Source organism: Lagopus leucura, unplaced genomic scaffold, assembly GCF_019238085.1.
Source record: "Lagopus leucura isolate 7727_CA_CO unplaced genomic scaffold, USGS_WTPT01 Super-Scaffold_810, whole genome shotgun sequence".
Taxonomy (NCBI): domain Eukaryota; kingdom Metazoa; phylum Chordata; class Aves; order Galliformes; family Phasianidae; genus Lagopus; species Lagopus leucura.
This window is the reverse complement of record NW_024962261.1, coordinates 4,878,589-4,887,714: the sequence shown is the minus strand read 5'-3', so window position 1 is coordinate 4,887,714 and position 9,126 is coordinate 4,878,589. Positions and strand designations below refer to the sequence as shown.

The 9,126-nt window shown below is 36.2% G+C and overlaps 1 protein-coding gene across 14 annotated transcripts in view; it reads left to right on the top strand.

Annotated features, from left to right (window-relative positions):
- MEF2C (myocyte enhancer factor 2C) overlaps positions 1-9,126 on the top strand; it is a 138,676-nt gene that overhangs the window by 113,790 nt on the left and 15,760 nt on the right. The window lies entirely within an intron of this gene.

The following is a 9,126-nucleotide window of genomic DNA, read 5'->3' as shown; positions in this document are numbered from 1 at the left end:
AGAAAAGAAAAGAAAAGAAAAGAAAAGAAAAGAAAAGAAAAGAAAAGGGTTTTCAAAGGCACCTAATTCCATTTGTGTCTTTTGAAGTCTTAAATATAAATAAGCAAACTAGTACTAAAAAAATGAAAATTTGAAGAGTTACTTAAATATTCTCTACTGCACTCTGAAATCATGCTTGGCATAGGCAAGAGAAGATAATTCTTAAGTATAAATGTGGAATAAGTTAAACAAACAAGTGAGCTTTGAACTATTATTTCCAAGCTGCAGTTTACAGGTGACCTGTTGGTACTGGGTCTGCTGAGAACATGACAGTCACAAACCTTCCATTCTGGCTCAGTAAGTGCAGTTGCCCACAAACCTCTCACCTAAGGATTGGGCAAGATGTGGTACAAAAGTATAGTAAACAGTTCCTGTTCAAGGAAGTGTACAGTCCAAAAGAAAGGACATGCAGTCATTCATAACAGAGTTCATGATGCAATAGTGCCAAACCCAAACAATAAGAAATCACAAATTGACAGGTTGGCTTAAAGTCATGGAGGGGGATAAGAAATGAAAAGCATAACGGTTTTTCTTTTCCCTTTTTCCACTCCCTGAATGCCAGTAGCAGTTGCTTTTCCTGCCTTTGTTCTGTATGAGGAGAATACATGATTCTTTTCAGTTCTGTATTGGTCTAAGAGTTGGTGTCTTATGGGAAGTACCTACAAGTATGAGATTGGTGATAAATGTGAGATTCCCCAGTGAGAACGCTGGAATTTATCCTCTAATATGTACTATGAAGGAAACAGTTAATCTAATAGTACATGAATTTTGTGTCCATGTAATCAGTCAACACACAAGACTTTACAAAACTAAGTCCTTTTCCTGCCCTAGGCAACTGATCTGTTTAATACAGCTTGTTCAGACTCTCTTCATACAGGTAAAACTCATGACAGTGAAACTTTTGAGTGTGAATTTGAAAGGATGGTTGTGCAGTCCACATAAAAGTCAGACAAAATATTGCAGAGAGTGCTGAATGCACAAGTTAGATGTGTGTATTTTCAGCTGGCTCACATGACCTTGCCAAAGAGGTTCATGTAAGCTCATTCTTAGTAGACGTCACTGAAAATATGTGGAAATTTGGCCTGTGTTTTGTTTCCATCGGTTGTGTAAGTGTTGACTTAGTAATTTATTTAGTTATTCTCTGTCTCATCATCTCTATTATTAATGTCTCAATATTTGTATTTATAAAAAGACAGCTTGAAAGGATTGAAAGGGAGAAAGCCCTAAGTTCACATGCAATGAACAATTAAGTGAGTCATGCAAACTGTGATTTTTTATAAATGGGACTTAAAAGACAGGCATGATTGACTTCTTTTCCTATATGACAAGCAGTAACTAATATTCATCTAGAGTGATTTGAATTTTTAGATAAAATCATTTTCCTTGTGAAGTCAGTGGGAATTTTTTTTTTTTTTTTTGCTTTCCGTCCATGAGACAGGAATTTCTATGCTGATGGCATTTTTGTATGTGCATTCTTGCTCTTTAGAACATCAGACTATCTACTGTTGCACACTGCAATCCGTATTCTTGTTCCAATTCATATCATATAAAAAGGCTTTGCACATCAGCAAACATCTGGATTCCATGTCTATCCTGAAAGAGGCAGTTGATGCCTTTAGGATCTGAAATGCAGCAGCAACATTGCTCTGAGAAGTAAAGCAAGAAATGCTTTTAACCTCCTGAAGCTGGGACTGTGGCCACATGCAGAAGTTCCTGGCGATATTAAGCTAATGTGACCTCTGCCCTTTAACTTTTAACATGATTCCCCAATTAAGATATTTGAGCCATAGATTCCAGTTGTTTTCCAAATCTCTGGCAAGCTGATTTTTCCCTTGATAACAGTTGGAACAGTTTCTGAGAAATAAATGCCAGAGGAGACAGGGATCAGTTAATTACTGATCTTTTATTTGCATCTGCTTAAATTTCAGAACAAATCCAAGCAGTATTATCTGTGTGCAGAACACTTTCCTTTTGTGTGTATATTGGTTGTAATAACAACATAGGGAATTTAGAAAAATAAGGCTGTGTCATTTGTGTTTAAAATACACAGTTTTGGGATTTTTCTGACATTTTAAACTATGCATTCATCATATTTCAGTAATTTTCCATTAGCAAAAATAGTCAATATAATATGTGGCTATATGCTTAAGAAGCAAAGAAAAAAAAAAAAACATTAGTTTCTAAAATTTCTTAGGGGTACCAAGAAAGTACACTTTTAAATTATGTACTCTTTTTAAAATTGGTACTTCTGTTGTCCTGAAATACTTCTTATTTAAAAAAGCATTTCCTCTGAAATTATAATTTATTTCAAATGCCCAAAAAAACAAGGGGCTCATCATAAGCAAATGATTTTTCACAAGCAAGCAGTGTGTCAATTGCTCTTATGCAAGCAGTCAGGAGGAGTGAACTCCTCTGCTCTTCCCAGGCTCATGTATTTTTCCTATGTATCGTTAGAAAATACATTATTTTCCAGCAGTGTGGTTTTCCCTCTTGCATAAGTTTGTTCTTCCGTTTCTTCTCAAACTAGAACACCTCACATTAAAAACAAAACAAAACAAAAAACTGGTAATTGTGTATTTCTGCTTAGGCAGAAGTAGAATGGATCATTTTTTCAGCTTAGTGTAAAACATATATTTTTTTTATGAACTAAGGATTAAGCTATTATCCTAAGTGCAGGTTATCTCAGACAGGTTAGGTCCATATATCATTTGTGCATCTTGCATGTATTGTGTGATCAAGTCTGTGCCACTTAGTGCAAGACTTTCACAAAATGTGCCAGAGGCAGAGGTAGGCTAGCTCTTTCACCATAGCAATACACTTTCAAGTGGCTGTCTGGTCCCTAAGTCTTGTTTGGTCTTAAAAAACACAGTAATATTGCTCTGATGTTCATTAAGCAGTTCCCACCTTCTTGAATTACAGAAAGCGTAGTCTTTATAATGCACAAAACTGAGCACTCTGTAATTTTCTTAAGTGTTTTCCTCTTAAAATTCACTGCTTAGCTACTATGCTGCTTATCACACAGAGTCACAGAGTCACAGGAGTCAGAAGGAACCTCTGGAGATTGTCCAGTCCAGCTCTCTCCTAGAGTAGGTTGCCTACAGTAGGTTACAAAGGAAGGCATCCAGGCGTGTCTTGAATATTGCCGTAGAGACTCCACAACTTCCTTGGGCAGCCTGTTCTGGTGTTCTGTTTCCCTCACAGAAAAGTGTTTCCTGTGTTCCAATTTGTGTCTGTTACCCCTAGTCCTCTCACTGGTCCCATCCTCTTGACTGTCGTCAGTTAGGTGTTTGTAAGCACTGATGAGATCTCCTCTCAGCCTTCTCTTCTCCAGGCTCAACAGTCCCAGGTCTCTCAGCCTTCCCTCATAAAGGTGATACTCCAGGCCCCAAATCATCTTTGTAGCCTGCCTCTGGTCTCTATCCAGTAGTTCTCTGTTTATATGAAGATTCAAGATAAACAAGATTATGTGAAAAACTTGTTTTTCAACATAACCGTGGATGCTGACAATTAACTTCATTTGAACAAAACTGTATTGTGAAACTGGAAATAAGTAAAACAATACAATTGGAGGTAAAGATATAGGAAATATAGAACTTTACACTGAAGCTAATATTAAGCATATTGACAATACTTCAAAATCAAAAAACACAAGCAGGATCTGGAGCTGGGCTGCCTATTGCTTTCCTTTTGTGTTGAGGAAGCAGAAAGGACTAAACACAATCGTGTCAGCCTGAGGAAGGCAGAGCACTCTTCCTCCTTCCCAGTGTATGCAGATCTTGAGACAGATATTTGCTGCTCATGTCATAAAGATACCCCTGTTCCAGTGATTGCAAGGAGGAAGTCCAGAGCTGTGCTGATATATCTGCCTGCAGCTTGGGAAGCTTCACTGCAGTAAGAAATGTTTTGAAAGGCTGCTTGCTCCTATATAGGCAGCCACAGGCTAATCCTGTAGCCAGGTGCCATCTTTGCATGTACCACATTAAGGTGTCAACTACTAGCATAGGCTGAAGTGGCAGAATATTTAGTGTGAGAGCTTCTTTAGAAACATTCAAATATGGATCTTAATATAACAACAAAACATCACCTCAGCATTAGAGATCAGGTTGGTTTGCAGTGTACTTAGCTACACATTTGGCCAAGCAGTAAAATATTTGCATGAAATTTAGTGCTCAGAACGCTGTTCTCATGGTCTTTCATCCTGCATGGAAATAAACCCATCTATCTCTCCATTTGGCTGAAAAAGTATCTCAGGTTTCTTCTGTTCAGGACTGATGGCCCTAGATTTCCAGAGATGTGATTTGCAGCGTTTTCTGTAGTGTCAAGGCTCTCTTATTACTGTCAGCTTCTCCCTGAGAAGGATCCTCTCTATCCTGAAGGAAATCTGAGCCTACTTGCTGCAGGAGGGGATACACGTGTCCTTTTCAGTAGTATTTGTGAGCACCTGCAAATACTCTAAGCAGACTGGATTGTACGCGTGTTACAAATTTTAGATGGCACTTGTGCCAGGGTTAGAAATTAATTCTGACTGCTTCATCCACATAAGGTGGCTGGCAGTAGTCAGTATGGAGATACAAAGAGAAGCAGTTGGTTTTCATATCCTTTACGATGGCAAGCATGCTTCCACAGCATTGCGGGGACAGGGAGCTGGGGATGGGGGATGAGGACGAGGTTCCTAAGGTGCCAGCCAGGTGCAGGGCATCCAGAGCTGTGGCAAAAGGTGCGTGGAAGTATGTTTTGTAAGCTGCATTTGTCTCAGTTCACTCCCAGTAATTCCATTAAGAAGGTACAGTAAAGTAATGTTGTGGGAATGGAGAGCTACTTTACTGTAAAAATTTTCTTCTTTCTGGGTGAGCTTGTCTGCATATTGGTTTCCTTCTGCCACTTCCCGCTAGTAAAAATCTTGTACTGTGACATGAGTAGCACACAACACTTCAGAACCTTCAAGTTATCTTCTAAAAAATTATGTGTAGGTGAATAATCAGTGCAGCTTCCTGGCATAAGTGCATTAGTGTTGGTATCATTTTTGTTAGAGTGCTAAATAATAGCCTGTTCCAACAGTGTGTGTGAGTTAAGAAATTATACACATAAGATGTAAAAAGAGAAAAGGAACCTGTTCCTTGCCTTTCAAATACTGTTAGGTACAATTACCATTCTTCTAAGAAGAGGAAAATAAAGCCAAGTGAAGAGTGCACAGCTGAATTTAAAATTAGCAAAATGCCTATTACTGCATTGATTCTTTTTACTTTTTTTATTTATCTTTCTACATTTTAAAGTCCAAACTAAATCCTATCCTAGCCAAATCTCATATTTATGTAGATTCATTCTAAATTTAAGATTTCTTCTGAGAAGCTTGGTGGACAACAACAGTGTCATATATGTAATGTACATATTTAGCATAACCCGCCAAGAAACAGGTATCCTCCATGAGATGGAAGGCAAATATTCCTGCAAAGTGAATATTCTTAGTGCAATAATTATGATAATTTTTGTGTGTAAGAGCAAATGATTGTTGAGAACTTGAAATTACCATCAGTATTTATTAAAAACAGTTCAAAAATCTGAAGGCTCTTATTAAAATTAATGGGGGTATGCATTCCAGGTACCCAAAGATCAACCCATTCAGTGAGTGAAATGCTTTAAAGTAAATGAAAGAAAGATGATTGTGAGTCTTGCTCTTAGTACTTCTGAGACTGAGACAGAGGTTTATATTTTTTTTATATTTTATATTTTTTATATTTTATATTTTTTTATTTTTTTGTATCTTTGAAATAATAAATTAAAAAACCAAGTAGGAACTTGACAGGATCAAGTCTTCAAGAAATCAGGATGCAAAAATTTTCCAGTTTTTCAAGAATTTGAGACTTGGAATCATGACACTGCTGATGTGGAAATAAATAGTTCACTCTTCATTTGTTTTACTTTAACACATGGAAAGCCTCCTTTCTTAAATGCTCCCTTGAGGAGCATTGCCCTAACTCTGAGAACATCAATAATTACAACCACTTTGCTACAACTGCAACGCCAGTGACAAAACTTTGAAGGAGGAGAGATAAATTTTGCTCCTTACCCTGTCTCAAATAACTTGTACCTTGCTCCTATCCTTAAATTGCTGCAAAATTGAAGTGACAATTTAAGATATTAGTGCATAAATTTGCCATATGGGCAGATAGCATACTAATATATTGGTTTTTTAATTTGTATTGACTGACTAGCTAGTAGCACATAAAGCTAATTTTTTTCTGGATTTTTTTTTTAAGCAATTTTGTAGGGATTAGTCATGCAGTCTTTACTTGGACAGAATTTCCTCTAAAGTCAGTGGCACTTATGCCTAGCTGCAGAATGTGGGAACATGACCAAGAAGAGCATTCTATGCTTAGAAGGCATTTGTCTATATATTCTGCCATTTTTGTCCCAGTACAAAGTCTGGCACTGCGTTTCATGACACACGCTGCTCTGTGAGTTCTATCTAAAAACAAGCTCTTTTCTGTATAAAACATTGTTACTCTTTCAAATCAGTATAACAAACAACAAGAGGAAAAATAATTTTCTCTGAAAACTTTTTGAATTGAAAATGCTTTCAATTTACAAATTGTGACATATGCCCTTTAAAACTTGCATGTCTACTGTTTTTATTTTCATTATGCGTTACAAATCATATCCGTAATGTTTTTAAATGTTCAATTCCAGCAAAAATATGGCTTTTAACCGAATAAAAATGTAAAGCCAACTTGCTCTAAAATCCATCTGTTTTTCATTTTCTTATAATCTATAATCAGGAAATCCATTCATACATGACATGTAATTTCTCCGCTTTCAAGTGGATAGTGGAATGTGATGTTCTGCATACAGTCACATCTAAATTGATAATTGTCCAGGCAGAGCATAATTTTAAAGTATAGGATGAAGGAAGGCTTAATTTGTATATTAGAAGTCTCGTGCTTTTTTTTTTTTTTTTTTGCCTCTGCATGTAAATGAGACTGTTCTGTTTGGTGGATTTATCTGAAGGTGGGACAGCTGCCTCAGAACAGGCCAGGGCTTTCTGAGTAAAGAGGATACAGTTTAAAGAGCTGGTTTAAATGCAGACTCTTCTTAACAGTAAACCACACGCACACATTCATCGTTGATTTTCAAATGATGGGTTTCTATATCACTGGTTTAAGGTCCACAGTCTTGCATTCCTGTATCCACACAATACCAAAAGAATAACAGTTTGGTGGCTGGAAAGAGGAACAGTTATTATATGGCTCCAAAATGCTAGCTACCATAATATGCCATGAACAGCAGAAATCTGCTGGTAAAGAGAAGATTACAGTAGTGCTTAAAAATAATTTGATGTTCTAAAAATATAAATACAAGAAATGTTATCACTGTTCAAAGTACTCATAGGTAAATATAAAGGTTTGATTGAAGTTCCTGAAAATAAAGGTGCCTCTTCTGAAAAGAGCCCTTTCTTTTTCTTAATTTTGACAGAAAATTATATGAAGTAAAATTTCTACAGAACACGGTTGTTTTTCTGTTTTTTTCGTTGTAATCTTTGCAATGTAAGGATTTTTTTTTTTTCTGTAGTCATAGAAAAGAACATATAAATTATAAAGTGTGCTGTTTCATCAAATAACTCTGGTTGCATATTGCAGAATAAAGTAGCTGCATGAAAATTATGCTTATTCAAACAGCTTCATTTTCACTTTCTGACCAGGCTCTTGTCATACAACAGATTTCACAAGGTAGTTTTACTTCCTGCTAATGAAATTTCTCCTGTATGAAACCAGTACCAGAGAAATTCTGATTTTGCTTCAGTTTCTTCTGTTGATCACTTCTCCATGTAAATGTTTTGCAGTATTCAGTTTGTCTTAGATGAAGTTCTTAAAGGTGCTGTAGTTTCTGAAAGAAAATATTCTTGTATATTCCAAATATCCCTTCTAATTCCACTGCCTTTAACAATGCATAGCATTAATTAGAGCATAATATGGAGCATATCTGCACTTAGAGCAATTGTTCATTAGTTAAAAAGGCTGCTGACACAAAATAAAACTCTCATCAGAGTTCTCCTATTTTAAATTGATAAGATTGAAATATACTCTTTTAATAAACTCATTTTTATCTCACTAACTGTAACTTACTCTTATTATGGAAATACAAAACTGGGCGTAAAGAACACTTCTATTAAAAATCTCTGAATTTGTTCGAGTGCTTCTAGGTTTTGATCAATTATTGATTGATTATTTGACTAATTATTTTTTGCAAGACTTGTGAAATTGTTACAGCTTGGCCAGAAGAGTGGCTAAAGGTACCTGAAGAATATGGAAGTCAAGCAATTTAATGATACTTTTCATGCTGTTCCAAGCATAACGTTCACAATTCAGGGTTTTCTGGAGCCTGAAGGGGTTTTGTGTGTAAGAGCCTTTGACTGATTTTGCTTTGGTGGATTTTCTGATCTGGTAAATACAATTGGTCAGCGTGCTTGCAAATTAAAAATATAGTTTAATGTTAGTCACACTTGGACACACATTATTCTAACTATAAAGCTGATCCATTCTCCTTTACTGTCTCTTTTTGACTTCCTTACAGATTTCTCAGATTTAGTCCCATAATCCATTCATGTCCAATAGGGCTGTAAGCGCCACTCAATGTGAAAAAGTGAGATACTGTAGTTCTTGCCTTTGGAACTACACAGGAAATTATGAAGGTTCAGGACACCTAACTCATGGGCCTGCTTCACACTCATTAATTCTTGCTGAAATTTAAAGATGAGCCCCAAACAGAAACTCCCTAACATTTACATTTACTTTCTTGGTATATGTCTGTGAAAGCTTTCTCTTCCTGAATCAACTCTCTTATTATGACTGGGCAATTTCTGGATTTCTCTTGACCATTAGAGAGAGAATTACAGTCATTTTTTTTCTCCAGACTTTGTGGGTAGCAAATGAAATTTAATGGGTAGAAAAGAAAGATCTCATTTTTAGTGGCATGGTAGGTGTCAGTAATAGTACTGAAACACAATTGCCAATACCATTTAGTGAGAGAAAGAAACTCCCTTTTGAAGAAAGAAAGAAAGAAAGAAAGAAAGAAAGAAAGAAAGAAAGAAAG